This window comes from Artibeus jamaicensis, unplaced genomic scaffold (genome assembly GCF_021234435.1).
Source record: "Artibeus jamaicensis isolate MK-2021 breed Jamaican fruit bat unplaced genomic scaffold, CSHL_Jam_final scaffold_1964, whole genome shotgun sequence".
Classification (NCBI taxonomy): domain Eukaryota; kingdom Metazoa; phylum Chordata; class Mammalia; order Chiroptera; family Phyllostomidae; genus Artibeus; species Artibeus jamaicensis.
In genome coordinates, this window is record NW_026522030.1 from 32,791,915 (window position 1) to 32,811,883 (window position 19,969).

Sequence of the window (19,969 nt, forward strand, 5' to 3'; positions counted from 1 at the left end):
GAGACCCCTAGCTGGATTTCTCATTCTGTACCCCCAAGTGCCATCACCACCCCAAGGAAGCCCCTTAGAAAAGCAGTCATCTTGATTTTGGAACTTTTAGATTTGGAAGAACTTGTATTCCTTCGGAAACAGTAATTTCTTCTGCAACTAATTCTGAGGGTAAGCAGTCAATAAATATTCATTAACTAGCTAGATAAGGGGATGATTTTAATAACATAAAAGTCATTTTACATTACAATGCTGCCTGTGTTATTTCTGGATTCATTTTCCAAATTTATGTTAATAAAAATGCGTTTCACTCGAGCATATCCCCTTTGTTAATAGAAAAATATTTCTTTATTTCTGGAAAACAAACAGCTTGGTGACTGCAGGAAGCTTCTTACTACTACTAATTATAAGTGACCAGCCATTTACTGAGGTAGATAACTGTTTCAAAATGCTGGCCCACATAACTCATTTGACTTAAAGGGACAACAAAAAGTGGTTGAATTTAAAGGGGACAAATTCTAATCCCAAAGTCTGTGTGAAGCCCAGCACCAAATGTGCTATAATACTGATATTATAATATTATATGTTCTTAAAATTTAATGAATATATTTCCATCTGATTCAGATAAGACTTTCTGAGTCCCTGTCAGTGCCAGGCTTGCTGGCTTTGTTTGGAAATGTAATCTTAGCAATTTTTGTGAGGATGAGTTACAGGATGGTAGAACAAGTGAAGACCCTGACACCTCGGCCACCTTCTCTCTTCTTCGGATGATGTGGTATTAGGAGGAGAGTGTCTCCCCGGGTAGCTGCTATACTACGTTGCACATCTCAAATGTTATGATTACTGCTGCTTCTATTTTGTGCTGATTGAGTAAGAAGCAAATAAACACAGAGAGGAAATGAACTTGGCAATAGGGCCCCAGCAAGGAGAGGTGAAAGCAATATCTGAGGATTGCTGTTGTCTTTTTAATAGAGAGAGGTGTCAAGGAGGAAGAAAAAATATTTCCTTTGACACATATCTATGCTTATTTTTGTTGTTGCAAATACGGCTGTAATTATGGCTATGTTTTTGTCTTTCCAGACACCTCTCAGGGAGACGACAATGTATTCTGCATAGTATCAGAGCAGCTGAAGCCAGGTTTAGCAGCGTGATTTTCCCAGGGCACCGAGGCCTGGGATTGAATGAACGGGTAGCGGGGCTGCTGATTTCCAGAAACCCGCCCTTCCCTTCCGGTTGGCCTGTTTCAGAATGCTTGTTATCTGGGAGAGACCTATTCATTTGATGAAAGGGTGAGGTCATCGGGATGCCTCCACCCTTCCTACATTTACAATGCTGAGACCTTTTCTACCAGTGTCAGATGCCAAAACCTGGTGAGGGGTGGAGTCCACCAACCAAACTGAACCAAGAGACTTGTCTTCAGGAGAAAGCCGATTTCCGTGACGGTGTGTGGGAGACTGGCCTGGGTGAGGAACATTTCCGATGCACAGGCTTGTCGAATAAACACGGCAGTAAGTCTCACCTAAATCAACCCAGTGGTGCTCTAATTTTTAAAAGCTGAAAAATTATATAACCTCTTTTTCCTAAGCTATTCCCAACAATGAAGAAAATAAGACTGTTTTAAAGAAGTTGAACATCGAATGCAATACTCATGAGATTTATATGATTCAGTGATTTTCTGTTCTGACTCACCTTATATAATGAAGTGCATTTTCCCAAATTCTAATCCCCAAATCCTGATGTTATGCACAGAACATGCCTGATACATATTAGGTGATCAGTGCATCTTTTTGAATGAGTTAATCAATTACTTAAAAAGCTAATACCTTCGTTGTATTAGGCATTTGAGGAGCATTAAGATTAATCCATTAAAGTTTTTATTTCCAATGAAGCTGCAGTTTAATAGGAGAAATAATATCCCTAAATATATTGGTAGCATACAAAATAAAAAGTAACTTATAGCACTTACAGCTTTTTTCATTTCACCTGAACAACAACCTGAGTAGGTAGATATTATTATTATCTCTATTTCACATACAGCAAAAACTAATCAGGAAATCTTTGTGAAGGAGAGGACTTTGAAGTTATTTAAAAGAGAAGCCAGATCTGGGTATTCAGGGATAAAATCTGTGTCAAGAACTTTGGAGAGTATGAGATTTTACCCACTTGAAAGCTAACAAGATAGTCTGTTCCGGTTTCACAGGTGGAGGTAGAAGACATGAGACTCAGGGTTAGACATGAATAACAGTTTATTATTCATGGAGATACCAGTAGCCAGAGTATTAGCATTTTTTAATGCTTGTTCCCTGAGTCCTATTTCCCGTAGGGCAAAGAGCCAGATAATACCTGTGCATCTGGTGGGTTTTTAGAGAAGAGAAGCCCTGAGTTTTGGGAACCTAAATCTTTTATAATGGGCAGTAGGTGGCTTTACTCTTAAAGGAGACATTATCTTCCAAGGCTGCTTTCTTTACAGACCTCTTTCAAAAGCTAGTGCAGAACAAAGAATAATCTGTGCTTTTGCTCATAAAACATGCAAAAACATGAGACCCATGGAGAAGTACCATATTTTTCAGACAAAGGGATGCACTGTTTTTCCCCAAATTTGGGAGGAAAGTGGGGGTGCACCTTATAGTCTGAATGTAGCTTACCTAGCTTGCTGGTGGGGGTGGCGGTGGAGCAGAGTCACAGGTAAATATGTTACCACATTTTTTTGCTTCAGAAATTTTTTTCCTATTTTCCTCCTCTAAAACCTGGGTGTGTCTTATGGTCTAGTGCATCTTATAGTCCTAAAAATATGGTATGTCCCAACAGTAGGTTAAGGATAAAGAATTCCTAGAAGAGGAAATGAGATGAGCAAAAGGTAGGAGGAGAAAGGTATGGGGCACATACGGCAAACAGTAAGTCACTGAATGCCTGAGGAAAAGAAAGAAGTGGTCAAAAAAACTGGAAAGCAACTGGGGAGCAGATAAAGACCTTTAAGCATTTGGGAGAAAGAATTTTTTTTAATTGCCTTTCATTCTTTTGCACTCCTTTTGCTGCTAATAATACCAAATGATTCACCCTTTTGTTGGGAGATCCAGGCTCTAATTTACTGAGCAGAGAAATCCTTCCAAAACGACATCTCTCTTGAGCAGAAACTTGTTTCCCCCTCTGAGACAGGAGGCAGCCTCCCAGGGTCCCACACTACTCTCCCCCTGGTAACAGGCAATTTGCCAGCCATGGCCATCTTCCTCTGGATGACAGTGGGAGCGTGAAAAATTGGAATGCGTCTTTAGTGCGATACAAACCCACACACGCCTGCGTCCTGTCTGGGTGTGGCACCACTTACTGGTTCTGCCACTTGTCTGTTTCTGAGTGCCATCTGCAGGGGGCAGTAGTGAACATGCCTGGCTTCATCACTACTTCATCACCTGGCACAGATCTGTCATCCCCGCACATCTGTTTCCCCTGGGGAACCCCAGGACAGTGGGTCCCAACACATGTCACCCCATCGCTTGGGAGAAAGTGTACATATTGTTCTAATGGCAAAAAAATTACTTTGGGTGAATTCTAAGTTACTCCAGGATTGAGTTAAACTCTTGATAACCATAATTTTAACATCCTCTTTATTGGAGTAGGGGAAATAACAAAAGAGAACTTTGTCAAAGGCCTGGGGTGGGGGCTCTGTGCGCATTTAGTTACAATGTTTGCGTTAGCCTGCCCGGGCTGCCAGGACAAAGTACTGCACACTGGGGGGCTTCAGCCACAGAGGTGTTTTTCTCACAGTTCCTGAGACCAGAAGTCTGAGATCAGGGTACCAGCTTGGTTGGTGTCTGGTGAGAGAGTTCTCGCCTTCGACTGCAGGCGGCTGCCTTTTCTCTGTCTGCTCATGTGGCCTTTCCCTGGTGCATGCGCACTGGGCAGGGCACACTTCGGTGTGCTGTCCTGTTTGATCAGGGCCCCAGCGTTATGACCTCATCTAACCTTAATTACCTCCTGCAGACCCCACCTCTAAATACAGTAACATTGGGGGTTAGGGCTTCCACGTATGAATTTGGGGGGTGGGGGAGAAGGCGGGGGACACAGTTCAGTCCATAGTAAATTTATTTAATTCTCAACCAACTCCAGAAGCCGTGGTTTCCACCATACAGACGAGGAAACCAGCTCAGAAAGGTCCAGAGAATGGTGACACTGGTGAGTGTAAGGGCTGCAATTTGAAACCAGTTTTCTGGTTTCAGAGCTCACTTGATCCCAACCTCATGGGCTGCTACCTTCCAGTGGCTACTGGCTAATGTCTCCTATATGCCGAGTACTTCCAAGTGCCAGCAACTTTGAAATGGACTTTATAAAATTAATTTAAAAAAATTTAAACTCCCACACACAACGGGAAGGCTTGGGGTAGTTAAATGACTTGCCAAAGAGCACAGTTAGGAAGCAAAGTGGTCAAAAACTTAAATCCAGATTAATTTTATTCCCATGTCAATATTTTTATTCTGTTTTTCTATTGTCCATTTTGCGGGCGGTTGGTCAATTACTCACTAATCAATGACTTAATTAGAATGCATTATAAACCAGTGTACTTCAAACTTTCTGAAATCATCAACATTTACTAACACAAAAAAATAATCCTCGGAACATTGATCAGGTGGCACATTTTAAATATCTATAAATGCGAGTGATATCATAATCAAATTAATACTGGTTTGTGCTCGAAATTTCCTGTCAAAGGGAGGCTGGTATGAATTGCAGTGGGGTGGAAGAAGTATTAATTAGTATTGAGTTGGCAGGCCATGAAAATTTAATACAGCATCTTTTGTTTCCATTGTGCCTGGTCCAGCAAAAGTTTTGTTTTCCACCCAAAGGTGGCAGCACAGGTACTGTCGCTTTCTGGTGTGCTTTTGATTGCTTCTGACAGAGTGGATGGAGACTTGCAGAGCTTCGGGGGACCTGAAAGATCATCTAGGACAGCCACATCATTTCAGAGGCCGACAAAGATTCTGTGCCTGGCTAAACACACCACAGCTTTTTAGAACCACAGCCCACACTGAATCCAAGTTACCTGACTCTATGGACAAAGAGTCCACTCTTTATTAGTGGGTAATAAAATCACTGCTAACAGGTGAACATGAGAGACTAAACTTGGAAGGAAGGAAGGAAGGAAGGAAGGAAGGAAGGAAGGAAGGAAGGAAGGAAGGAAGGAAGGAAGGAAGGAAGGAAGGAAGGAAGGAAGGGCATTGGATATTGGATATAAACTTAAAGTCTTGCAGCATGCTATAAATTTACAGAAACCTCAAAAGCCTAACTCCACTTACAAAATAGAGCTAATGTTTTAGGGAAACAGTTTGGAGCCCCTTGTTAGGTGCAATACCAGATATATTTGTGCCATATGAACCAAGTTAGCACACCTGGAAGCTTTTAGAAATGTAGGGTTTCAGCTCTCTTTCTTCCAGGATTGCTAAATTAGAATCTGCATTTGACAAGATCCCAAAGAGATTCAGAGACCTATTAAAGATGGAGAAACCCTGGTGTAGAGTCTGGATTCCAGACAATGGCATGGTCCTAAAGTGTGGTTCCTGGACCAGTAGCATCAGCATCACCAACTGAGTCAGAAACTGTGGGTGATGCCCAGAGATCTGCTCATTACAGGCCCTTCCAGTGATGTGGATGCAAAGTCTGAGAAGCACTACTCTGACCTTTGCTGACTTATTTGCCCTCAAAAGTCTTACATCTCTGGGAACTGTATCTGCAGGAGTTACTCTAAACTGTGATGTCATCTCCTGCCTCCTTCCCTTCTGCCAGACTGAGCGGTTTATAGCAGACCTACTCAAATGACTCTGCTTCTGCTCAATTTCATATGTATATGCACATGCATATGTATATGTGCATCTGCAGTTGTATCTCTATCTAAATGTGTATCTGTATCTATCTGCTAAGCAGCCAATTTCCTGGTTAAGGTGCCGCTAGGAGCCGTTAGCCAGTTGGGGAGAATGACAGTGCCTGAGATGGGATCACCGAAACTAGAACTTACTAAACAGGAAAGCATATGATTGGATACCACTTTGTTCTGGCCCCAGCCTTACTTTCACATGCGGAGATGGATGCATGGGGCCTTTCGTATATCCTTCAGGAGCCTATGGAGTGACCCAAATTTATAAACCCTCCTTACCAAAATTACACATGCAGGGTACATAAGTGTGCATATGCAGAAGCATGTGAACACCTACTCTCCCACTAGGAGGATACTGAGACTGAGAGGTTACTAAGGGAACAAGGGACTTCACAACTCCTGTGCATTCTGTAAATACTTTCCGGAGCACAGGCAGTGCTGTCTCCAATAACAGGGCCCACAAAGATTTAAACAGAAGAAACTACATCACAGGACCATGGTGCCTCCAGATGGTAATAGAACCAAGTGAGATGACGTGTGTGAAGGATTCGGTGTAAATATGCTTTTACATATGTAATATGCGCCAACAAGGTTTGCATTGCTTTGAAACTACCACGAAATAGTATTGTTTTCTGTACCTGAGAATTTTCAGAGCTTCTTTTCCTGGTCATTTTCATAACAAACAACTAAGAGGGGCTGTGGTTTTGGAGTGTAAACCGCAGCGGGGGTTGGCAAGCTTTTTCCATAAAGTGCCAGACAGTAAACATCTTTGGCTTTATAGGCACATGGTCATGACTACTCAGCTCTGTCTCTGCAGCTGGGGAAGAGCTGTGGACACGATATAAACCAACGGGCATGGCTGTGTTGCTACACCACTATTCATGAAAACTGGCGGCAGATGGAATTTGACCCTGTAATTTGCCCCTCCTGACCTAGAGTATTGGCTGCAGTTCTTACCTTGTGATAAGCTTTCTCAGTATTTGGAGGTCCAGAAACAAATAAGAAAGAAAGTAATTTTTCAATGTGGTGTTTTGGACGCAGGAGGGACAGCTTTTAGCAAAGGCATTGTAAAGAATTCTACTCAACTGAACAACTATTTATTGCATGTCTAGTATGTTAAACATTGTTCTGGGCTGTGAGGGTGTGATGTTGAATGAAGCAGCCCCTGCACCCCTCTTGGTGTTTCCCACCTAGAGGATAGCTGAGACACATGGGTTGGGTTGAGAAAGGGCGTACTTTAGGACAATAAGCTGTGATGTCAGAATAGGTCAATTTTGAGTACTGACGACATAGCCTGTCTGGACGGCAATGTTACCATAAAGAGAGACATGGTCTTCTCACCCAAGGAGCTTACTATTTACTGTGACCGATAAAGCAACACAGACCAAATATTAAAGACAATAAATACCAACTAAATGGAGTGTGGAACAGGGAGGGCTTCACAAAGGGGGTAGGGACTGAGCTGGAAGGTCTTGGGAAGGCGCAGGCAGACCTTCCCCCCAGGTTGGGGGCACTTGGAGCTCATCCTTCTGCATTTAGGACTGGAATCCTTAGTTGATGAGTGGTGAGGAACCATGTGTCACTTCTTCCATTTTCTGCCAATCCTCACAGAGAAAGACCAAATACTCTCCCTCTCCCCAACATGGTAATCTGGAACTGTGGAAAATGGGCTATGTTCTTGTTTAGCTCTTTCTCTGGTCACTGCCACCATTTTGAGACCCAGGGCAAAGCCCGCTTCATACGGCTTTGGATCTGAAGAACCTGCCATATGAACCTATTGCAGTATGGCCAGATTTCTTATAGCCGGAAAGATTATGCCAGGCCACCCAGCTCTGTAGAAGAAAAACAATGACCTTCTTCAGATGCCTGTAATGCCATTGGAAAAACCATCATCAGAACTAGAATCTAAACATGCTAAAGAACTGTTCATCAGCGTCTGTGCTCTATAGATTATAAGACACTGTGTTACCGCGTCAAAACTCAACCAACAAGGTGGCAAATGTGACATGTAGCAGACATATTTCCTGAAACCCAACCTAACAAACACGCAAGTAAAAATATTTCATTTTCAACTGAGAAACAAACAAAGTTAGTATTCCTAAACACTAGAGGCAGGCTGTGAGAGTACAAATAAAGTCATAAGAAAAATTACAAGAAATATTTTGGAAAAACAATATTAATGGTAAATCATAGCTAATATTGATTGGTTGTACATTTATCTACTATTGAGTATTTGCCATATTATGTAGGGCTGTCTATTAATTAACTTTTAATTAACTTATTAAACATTGTAGTACCTCTTTCAACTCTGTGATATTATGCTTGGTTTATTAGGAGTGAAAAACTGGAGCTAAGAGGTATTACATCATTTTCCAAGATCTCCCAGATGGTAAATCCTTCTCCAGCCAAAGGTTAAAACATAGTAGAAGACTGCCTTGGCTCTAACCAAGAAAAGGGATGTAAAAGAACCTATAAAGAGAAAGTTTTGAAAGGGAATGTTGAGGACAGGACCTGAATATCTTTGAACCTACAAATGGACGACTCGTCAACGATCAGGGCTAGTCACGAAAACTGTGGCCCAGGGACACGGAATGCATCAGTACCCAGAGCCCAGTGTCCTGACCTGTCTCCCAGACCTCCTCCCCTTCTCCAGGCCACTCAGCATCATGTTCTGTTTCTTCCACCAGATGCTAAAAGGTTTACAGAGTATACCGGCTGGTAATGCCTACTAGGTTCATTCATTCTTCATTCACAAAACCTTGTCTAATATGGTTTAGGGTAGAAAGAGGGACAAACTCCCAATTCCTTTTTTATTTAAATTTTTTTTATTTTTTAAACATTTTATTTTTAGAGAGGGGAAGGGAAGGAGAAAGAGAGAGAAACATCAATGTGTGGTTGCCTCTTGCACTGCCCCCCACTGGGGACCTGGCTGCAACCCAGGAATGTGCCCTGACTAGGAATTGAACCAGTGACCCTTTGCTTCACAGGCTGACACTCAGTGCACTGAGCCACAGCAACCATGGCTCTTTATTTATTTTTTAAAAGATTTTATTTATTTATTATTAAAGAGAGGGGAAGGGAGAGAGAGAGAGAGAGAGAGAGAGAGAGAAACATCAATGTGTGGTTGTCTCTCACATGGCCCCAACTGGGGACCTGGCCTGCAACCCAGGCTTGTGCCCTGAGTGGGAATCAAACCAGTGACACTTTGGCTCGCAGCCCATGCTCAGTCCACTGAGCTACACCAGCCAGGGCGCAACCAGGGCTCTTTAAAAAAAATTATTTCTACCTTAAAATTGTGTTTAGTTCCCTCATTGAAGATGTATAGCTTTGTTCCTCTGAAAGAATGAAGCCAATATTTGCTTATTGTATTTTACAGGAGAGCTACAATTGTGCATAATTAAACTCAAGAAGATAGAATGTTTTGTCCACCAGCAAAAAGGCCTTGGGAGTTGTAAATGCTATGCCTCGCAGTGACTCCCGCTCTCTCTCCATTATCCTGGAGCTTGGCGTCGGCACCTGGAATCTAGCTCTGGAATGCAAAGGCCACGCTGCGAAGCGCCGTCACGGGCTTGGTTTCTCTGGAATTGTTTAGGAAGCGTCCTAAGTTATGTGTGCTTTTTCGGTAAGATCAAATTCTTAAGCATGGAAGAAAAGAAACATTTCACATTTGTTGTCTCATTCAGTTGTTACAGTGTCACTCTGACACGGGTGCTGTGACTCAGGTTGAATTGCCTAGTGAAGTGTAAGCTGGAAAAACAAAAATTTGAACCTTAAGCCCTTTAGATCCCAAACTGTACTCTGTTCCTACTGTATAAAAAATGAGCCTATAATAGCTGGTGGCAGGATTTGGGAATAAAGATATCTTCCAAAATTTTTTAATTTTATTTTTTATCTTGATTTAAAAAATGAAGCATGTAAATTGGTCACAAAACTCCATTGAGAATATCAAAACTTTAAACAATTACAACTACAGCTAGGGGGAAATGAGGTTACTATTAATTTTTAACATGTTTACAGAACGCTTCAGAACATGCAGTGTGACTTACCTGCTCAATCCTATTTATCCCCTTTCGCAGGTTTGTACAGAGAGCAGGGCAGGTGTGGGGGTTGGGCCCCAGCTCACAAAGCTTAGCTGAGCCTCGTCATCTCTCACCCTTCCCAGGTTTTTTGACTGCCTGGTTCCACGCTTTTTCTGTTAGTTAGAAGTTGGTGATTTGGAAATAGTCCAACATGCCTACAGTGATTTTAGGAGATAAATAAACCCAGCACACAAGTAGGTCATTGTATTTCCATCACCAGAGAGGTGAGAGGAGCAGCTTTTTCCAGCCCTGCATACAGATGGGTTTTGGGCAGCTTTCTGATGTATGCCCTGCGACCACTAGAGGTCAGGGTTTCCAGATTCCTGCCCCCCACTCCCACCTCGCGGCCCCCACTGCACCAGCTATTAGTGAGTTAATGTGTTTAGATTTATTTACTCATTTGAGTAGCTGGAGTTAGTAAAAGGTAGAAATGGACTTCTTCATGTTGGTTTTTATTAAAGCTTTATAAAAGTGAGGTATGCTTTATGCCTTGCCTTTTATTTTTTATGGTTCAATGATGGTCTTTATTTCCTTCGTTGGCGAACTCAGCACGTCCACTCCTGAGTGATTCCTTCCGAAGGAAACTTAAATTCTGTCCGACTTTGACTACACACAGGATACGATAGTTTCTGGCGAGGCAACTTAAAATTGTTTCAGTCTAGACATGGGATATAGTATTACACTCATTGTAAAAAGGAAATTCAATCAATATGAAGAGGGTAACCAAGAGGTATGCCCTCCCCTACCCGAATCCCATTCCCCATCTTAGAGATCACCCATGGCAACAGCTTGGTGTGTTTTACTTTAAGAATATTTTCTTTGTGCCCTGGCTGCTGTGGTTCAGTGGGTTGAGCCCTGGCCTGAGAGCTGAAAGGCCACTAGTTCAACTCCCAGTCAGGACACGTGCCTGGGTTGTGGGCCAGGTCCTTGGTTGGGGGCCTGTGAGGGGCAACTGTTTCTCTCTCACACACTGATGTTTCTCTTCCTCTCTGTCTCCCTCCCTTCCCCTTTCTCTAAGAATAAATAAATAAAATCTTCTAAAAATATTTTTTTCATTGTGGTGTAGAGATAGTTTTTTTCCCAAAACCTTATGAGCCATACTCATAACTGTGGCCTTTCTTTGCACATAGTGGAGTTTTTTAGGCTTTTAATATTTTTGGCTCTTTAAAAAAGGTTTCTTTTTTAAGTTGAGGTATAACTGACATAGAACATTAGTTTCATGTATACGACATGATTTGATATTTGTATACATTACTAAAAGATCACCACAATAAGTATAGTTCAACCTCATCAGTATACATAGTTACAGCATTTCACAGGGAGCTCTGACAACATCCAAGGCTGTACACACTGTCCCGGAGACGCAGTGAGGCACGGTTAGACGATTATCAGCACATAATTTCAGACTTGCATCTCATGTACACACTACGCTGCCTCAAGCCGACAAACACAAAATATTTGTTAAAGCTTTATTATTCTAATCTAATACATAATCTATATTACATGTTGTCATATGTAATATACAAACATGTAATTAGAATATATATACTGCTATATATTAAGGGTTATATATATAATAAACCCATTAGTTATCTGGAGAAGAAAAAATCTTCTTTCTAAAAATGTTAAACCACAGCTTTAATGTCAGCCTAGAGGCCAGCGCACAGTTTCTGTGATCTTGCTTTTAGAACTCTTCCTTTACTAGTAAACCATGAGCCTCACGAAATGGAGATGGCCTGTGCAAAGCACTGGCTGGGGAAGCAGTCTGTGGCTCTTCCTTTGTTGGTGCTGTTTCTCACTGGTCTGTGGGACCTGGGCCAACCACATGGACAGACATCTCTGGGTTGGTCTTTGCTACAGCGCTTGGCCTGGCTGCCTTCCCTCCCCTGTCTGTCAGGGGCCTACTGTCCCCACCCCTACACCTTCCCATCAGGGCTCAGAGTGCACCAAAGGAGTTGCCGCTCAAGCCATTGTGCTGCGGATGTGGGAGGCACTCCTGGGAAGAGGTAGGTATTACAGGCAAAACCTCCAATCTAAAGAGCACAATAATCTCACTTCTGCAGTTCTACACTCAACGTTGTTTGCATCTCTAAAAGTTCAAAAATACCTGCAGGGTCTTTACTTCTCTGCGATTTTACATCACTTTCAGGGCCTGAGTGTCTTCATTTATAAAATAGCTTCTGAATCCACATCTCCTCAATTGTATATGAAACATATATTTATTGCTTGCCTGTTACATTTAAATCCATGGACCTCTATTATATAAGGCAATTTCAAGCTTCCTTCCCAGTCACCGGCTAAAGTTTGCCGAGTCAATGCTATCTTCCTCGTAGGAATATCTGAAACATCTCATACGGCATGGCATTTTGCAACCTACAAAATCATCTAATTTATTAAAATAATTTGCGCCTTATTATCAGAAAAGTCATTTCACCCATAAGTGAGGATAATTGGATGCATTTCACAAGAGAGAGAAAGACATGTTTTTGCTACCTTGCCTGCTGTTGAAAAATTAAACTATAGTACATGAGAAAATTAGATTTTTTTTTCTCAGGAAAAAATATCATTTGCTCTGGAACCTGTCCACGCTACTAGTTCCAAATGCTGTCGCACTGACACCTTCTCAACGGCACATGAAGAAATGGCTCAGCAACCACAACTCCAAAAAGGAAGTTAGAGATGATGGGAAACATCAATTAAATAGGTGTCATTTTTATGGTGGTTTTTCTATCTGGCGGGATGAATCATGAGTGCGGAGATATCCAGGTCCTGATCCCCAGAAACGGTGAATGTTTCCTCACACAGCGAAAGGAGTTACAGATGTGATCCAATTAGGGAGCTTGCCACGGGGGGATTATACTGGCTGATCCAGGTAATCACAACTGTCCCTATAAAAGGCCGGCAGACGAGATTTGACTCCAGAAGCAGGAGGTGTGATGGTGGAAGTAAGAGGTTGGGATGCCGTGGCTGCAAGCTCAGGCATGACAGGGAACACAAGGAATGCAGGTGGCCTCCAGAAGCTGGGAGGGGCAGGGGACAGATTCTCCCCTGGGGCCTCCAGAGAGAACCTGCCCTGCGGGCAGCTTGGTTTTAGTCCTGTGAGAATAACTTTGGATTTCTGACCAGTAAGAGAATAATGTGTTGTTTTAAGCTATGTAAATTTGTGCTAATTCATTATAGCAGAAAGAGTGAACTAATATACCCTTTTGAAGGCTTTATTCTTTAACAGTTTGAGAAAGTGTGAGAGGTATCATTAGGGTCATAAATAGTCATTTGGTTGGTAAGCTTTGTAATGAAAATTGATTTCTGATACAGTGCAGAAGAGATACTGATGACAGATACTCTTAGAAGCAGATGAGTAGGGGGATGGGGATAGGACTCGAATTACTCTGCACAGGCTGCAGGGACAGAGCACACTGCACTGGGTGGCTTCAACAGAAGCTTATTTCCCCCAGTCTGAGAGGCTACAAAGTCCCAGATCAAGGTTCTGACTGAATTATATCCTGATGAGAACTCTTTTCCTGGCTCATAGTAGCCGCAGTCTTGCTGTGAGCTCCCACAACCTCTTCTTTGTCAGTGTGGGGTGAGGAGAGAGATGGGGGAGAGACTGAGAGAGACAGAGAGAGAGAGAGAGAGAGAGAGAGAGAGAGAGAGAGAGAGACATCCTTCTTATAAAGGCACTAACACTGTCATGGGGTCCCCCCCCTTGTGACCTCACCTAACCCTAATTACCTCCCACACGCCCACTTCTGACTACTATCACATTGGAGACAAGGCCTTCAGTATACGAGTTTTCAGAAGACACAATTCAGTCTATTAGCAGAAGGTAACTAATATCTATGGTGGTTATCTCCTTTTGGAGATGTTATCTCCAAAAAGTTCAGTTCCTGAAGAACTGTGGGTAAAAATAACTTGATTATAAATTAGAATATTTACAGTATCTGAATTTGAGAAGTTTTGTTTCCCAAGATGAAAAGTTGAAACTAATTTTTGTACTTTTGAATTCAGAGGATACATTTAGAGATAAAGTCCTACTTGACACACAGCTGGTGTCCAATTCATTTCAACACATATTAGGAGTATGGATGCATAACCCTTTTGCAAACAAAGTTGTTTTGGTGCCTGTTTTCTATAAATGCATTTGTTCTTCTTTGGACATAACACACAGCATGTGAACATACACAAATAGAGTACTATGTTCCAAAATATTAACCTAGATATTGAACTGTTTTTTTTTTAGACCTCAAGAATACCATGGTTAAAGAAAAAGTTATGTTGGTAGCTCCTAATAAAGGAACCATCTATTCCTTGGACACACATTATTAAAGATGGTAAGAATACTTGGATCCTTGCTTCTTGCAGAACTTTTGTTTATATTGTCTTCGATTAGCTTATAGATACATATGAATATAGTATGTTGTCAGACAAAAGTGGATGCATCAAGTTGTCTGTAGAAACAAGGTGTTTCAGAAATCTTTTCTCATATATAATAAGTTCTAGTCACAAGATTTCAGTGCAATTTTAACCTCCTGGTAGAAGACAAAATTCTATGCAGATTCTTACAGGAACAAACCAGAAAGACAGATATAAAGTGTAAAATGTTCTCTAAGGCTTAAATACTTTTCTTCTAGACTGTCTACAACATAAGGTTATGCAATTTGTTTCAATGATCACAGAAATGTGCTAGTGTTAGTGGAAGGGGTATTAGGAAAGACTTCATTTCAGAGATTATAGGGAATCTAGATCTAGTAAGTTCTTGTAGCAACAACATACTCTTTCATGAAACGAGGACCTTTTAAGAGCAATTATTAAACCTCGTTCTTAAAGAGGCCCCCCTTGACAACCCCTGTTGCAGGCACTTTTTTAGGTTTATCTAGCTTCTCATAAATATATGGGTGCCCGGAGCTGTGTGCAGATATTCACAGGAATAGTTCAGGTTAGCCAAAGACCATTCTTAGCTGGGCTGACTACAAGTCAGCAATGCTCAACAGAAATATAATGTGAGCTACATACATAATCGTAAATTCACCACTAGCCACATTAAAAATAGTAAAAAAAAATGAAATGAATTTTGATAACATATTTCATTTGACTCAATGTACTAAAAATGTTATTTTGACATATAATCAATATTTGAAAATATTGATATATTTTAAATTTTTTGTACTGTCTTTGAAATCTGTCATATACAGGGGTGGGGAAAATTAAAGTTCACAGTTGTGAGTACATGAAACAGAGTTAATAAAGCGATTGTAATAATCATAACCTGCATGTCTTTTCCCACACAAACAACTATAAACCTACTTTTGCCCACCCCTGTCTTCCATAGTCGTGGCCCATCTCAGTTCAGACTAGACACATTCCATGTGCTCAGTAGCTACATGTGGCTGTTTGCTATTTTGGCACCCATTCTACTTAAATACCATAGTTATTAGACTAGTGGGGCTATTTAAATTTAAATTAAAGTTAACGAATATTAAATAAAATTGAAAGTTCAATTCCTCTGTTGTGACAGTCTCATAGGCTGCCCCATTGGGCAGTGTGAATACAAAGCATTTCAATCATCATAAAAGGTTCCATTGGATTGCACTGGCTTGAAGAGTTAAAGAAAGAGTTCCCTACCCCTAACCCCTCCTGGAGAGGGTCAGACTTCTCTTCTGCCATTCCTATGCCTACACTTCCTGCTTACAACAGAGCTAGGCTGCAATAGGCATGCTCAGAGCTCCAAGACTGGATAGCAATTGTCACTGCTATCAGATAGTGTTTTAGATCAAGTCTCTATTGTGAAGGCATCACTCAACAGTGGTGAGAAGCCTGGAGCAGTACTAGTCCTTTTGGGAGGATGCTGATGTTTAGTCTGAGAGTTACAGGATCCACTGAAACTCCATCGAGGCACTAACGTCAACTTTATGTGACAATGTAGACAGAGATTTTTCTCTAAACAGCTCTCTGATCAAGTCTTAGAATTGGTCTTCCAAGATTATAGGCATAACTAAGAGGGATTTTCAAACTCTGCTTCTTCTATATACTTTGGATTGGTTTTTCAGAGGAATTTGGATTGAAGATATAAATGTTTGCCTCAAATTGCAATTATTTCCTTGGCCAAAGGGGATTCAAGAAACATAAGAGCATAGAGAGGCAAATGAAAATTTAAAATAAGCAACTTGGTTTCTTCAATAAATATTTATTAAGCCAACTGTGAGCTAGACACTATGTTAATTGCTAGGGGGATACAAGGAAGCATAAGACTTGTTCCCTGTCCTTAAAATGCTTGAAGGTAACCAGTGAGATTAAAATAATCAGTTATGATAATAACTTCCCTTATGGAGCACTTATTCCATTTCACAAACTATGCTCATCACTTTATATAATTTCTCCTAAGGCTTCTCAACATCCTAGGAAGTAAATAACTGGGCAACTGTCAAAGCAGAGATTAAATAGGATTTAAGGAGATACTGAGAATATAGGCCTCTCCTTTATCTAAGGGTGAAGACATCAGGCCACAGGAACAAACCTTATTTAGAATAGTAACACAAAAGTGACCACCTGGTTTTATAAATTAGAGTATTGTGACTTATTTTTTTACTTGAGCAATCCAGCACTACTTCTCTAGGTCCTTGGTATGCAAAACTGTTCGTAGGAAGAGACAGCTCAATTTATAGCAATACAAAATTCTTCAGAGGAGGGAGGGACAAGTACCAGCTCCCCTTTTTATGTCTTCCTTCTGATACTTAACTTTATGGAGGTCGATCAGGGTGAACTAGGCATGTTCCATCAAGACCCTCTGGTTGGTGAACTGGACCAGAAATAGATGTCTATGTGTTTGGTCAGCATGAGGAACCGAGTAATATGCATGGTTGCTAATGGAAATGACCACGGTTTTGATACCTTTGCTTTGATGCCCAAAGTCTTGGTTCCCCGGAACAGGGGAATGAAGGTAGATGGGGAGCTTCATAACATCTGTTAACTGAATAAAGTCTCTGGAATACTCAAAATCAAAGCAATGTGTAGATTTTGTTAAACCTAGAGTTTCTCTAAGTTATTCATTGAGGTGTGAAGAGGGAAAGATTATATATATTTTGGAGATCCAGCCCTTGTCCAATGTGTCATTGGCAAATATATTCTCCCATACAGTTGGTTTCCTTTTCATTTTGATGATGATTTTTTTAGCTGTGCAGAACTTTTTAGTATGATGTAGTCTCATTTGTTTATTTTTACCCTTTGTTTCCCTTGACCTAGGAGGTATACTGGCAAATATACTGCTAAGTATTATATCTGAAATTTTCCTGCCTATGTTTTCCTCTAGCACTTTTATAGTGTCACAACTTATTTGATCTCCAAACTATATAAAGAGCTTATATGACTCAACAGACAAACAATCCAATTAAAATATGAGCAAAACACCTGAACAGACACTTCCCAAGGAGGACATATAGATGGTCCATAGACATATGAGAGAATGCTCAGCATCATTAGCCATCAGAGAGGTGCATATTAAAACCATAGTGAGATATCATCTCACACCTGTCAGAATGGCCATGATAATCAATCAATCAACAACAAGGATGACAAGAATGTGGAAAAAAGGGAACCCTAGTATACTGTTTGGTGGGAATGCAGACTGGTGCAGCCCTTCTGGAAAACTGTATGAAATTTCCTCAGAAAACTAAAAATGGAACTGCCTTTTGACTCAGCGATTCTGCTGCTGGATTCTTAAGAATCCAGAATCACCAATTCAAAAGAACTTATGCATCCGTATGTTCATAGCAGTACTATATACAATATCCAAGTACTGGAAACTGCTTAAGTGCCCATCAGTGAATGAGTGAATCAAAACACTGTGGTACATTTACACAATGGAATACTACAGAAAGAAAGAAAGGAGGAGCGCCTACCTTTTGTGACAGCATGGATGGAACTGGAGAATATTATGCTAAGTGAACTAAGTCAGTCGATAAAAGACAAATACCATATGATCTCACATATAAGAGGAATCTAATGAACAAAATAAACTAATGAACAAAATAGAAGCACATGCAAAGAAACATGGAACAGACTGAAAGTGACTAGGGTGGAGGGGCAAGGGGTATAATTGTGGAAAGAAGAGGAAGGAACTAGTCAAAGAACATGTATGAATGACCCATGGACATGGACAACAGTGTGGGAATTGCTTGGGAGCAGGGGGTGGGATGGGCAGATGAAGCCAAATCAAGAAAAATTGGAACAACTGTAATAGAAAAACAAAAACGATAAAAAATACTGTATATAGCTTTTCATCTGAGCATCTTATGAGTTAATGTTTCATGGAACCGGTTTGAGAAATGCTTTAGCGATCTGTCCATTCTGGGCTGTCATACCCTCTGCTCTACCAAATCCTGAAATACATGTGTATTAGTTTGCATATGAAATGAATAGAGGGTGGATGGCAAATATTTCAATCTCAGAATCAAAATACAAGATGATTTTAGCTGAGATGAGTAAAATCATATTTCCCAATTTATATGCTGAAATTTGAATGAGGGTAAATAATGAAAAAAAATTAAATCTACCAATAGTGGGTCTCCAAGTTCTGTTTCAATGGCAGTTCATGTGAAGACGAGGATTTACAATGTCATTAAGTTCAATATGAAACAACTGTGTCCTAACTAGCAAAAAAAAATCATGTATATTTTGGTGGCTCTAGAAGTTTCACTTACAGCCCCACACTGCTATGCTACTATGTTCTACGTGGCTCCTATTGTTGGCAGGAGATTTCCGAGGGAGGTTGTAAAACCAAAGCAGTTCCATGCACTGTGCTGTATCATTTATTGTTAACTGGGTTATGATGGGACTCCTCCTGAATTCTCTTTACTGTATGGTTCTGAGTTAGAGTTAAGACAACAAAGGTTCTATTTGAAAATGTGGGTGATGCAAGTCTAGCAACATCCACTGCTTTCTGAAGGTTGTGGTGTAAAGACAAGTTGACAGACTTAGAGATGACAGGTTGTCCTTGTTCTATACTCTGCATCTAGCTTTTCTTCCTGACTACTGAGCCTGCTGACCAATGGTGGCCCCAGGCCATCACCAGAGGCTGGAATGCTGATCCACCATCTATTCCTGTAAGTGCTTCCACCAGCTCCCTGTTTGTGATACCCCTTTTGGCAATAAGTTGATCTTGGTATCTTAGAGCAACCTGGTCATCTCTTTTAATCTCCAAATGCTCTTTTTAGACCTTAGGAGCAAGCAAGAACTTACTTGCTCCTCTCGTAATTATGTAATTCTTATATTAATTCCCTTATTTCATAGCTCATATCTGACTCCCCAGTTGAACCCTAACTCATGTAATTATATAACAATTAACATAACTGACATTATAATGTTTAGCTATTATTGCTATATATCTCGAGAGTGCTTACTCTTTGCTAGGCACCATCCTAAGAACTTTTCACATAATAACTCATTTATCCTGCCTACTAGTCCCATGTAATAAATACCATTATTATTTCCACTTTATAAGTGAGGAAACAGAAACACAGAGAAGTTGTGAAATTTGTTAAGGTTTCTCAAGTTAGTGAATGGCAGCACCATGATTCAACCATAAATTCTGACTCTGGAGTCTGTTCTCTTAACCACTACAGAGATGAGGCCGATCAGAATGATAGAGAGTCAAGGAATAGTCAGAAAAAAGAATGTCTGAGAAGTAATGGAGACCTCTAATCTAAAACATAATTCACAGTAACATTTACAACTATCTCAGGGAAAGTGACAGGAAGAGGGAGCAAGCTTGTTTACTCCTACTCAGTTTGAAAGAACTACGACTATTTGGTAGAAATTGGGAAGATTTCAGTACTTTAAAAACACTCTAATTATTAGAGCTGTTGAAAAGCAAAATTTCCTGCCATATTGATATTGTTCAGCCAGAGACAAAATGGTCATCAGTACAGGAGATGGCCGGGGAAGTTTAGGCCCATCATGAGCTGTGCTCTTTCATTCATTTCAGAACTATTTCCTTTTTTTTTGTCATTTTACTGTGTATATGTATATATATATATGTGTGTAT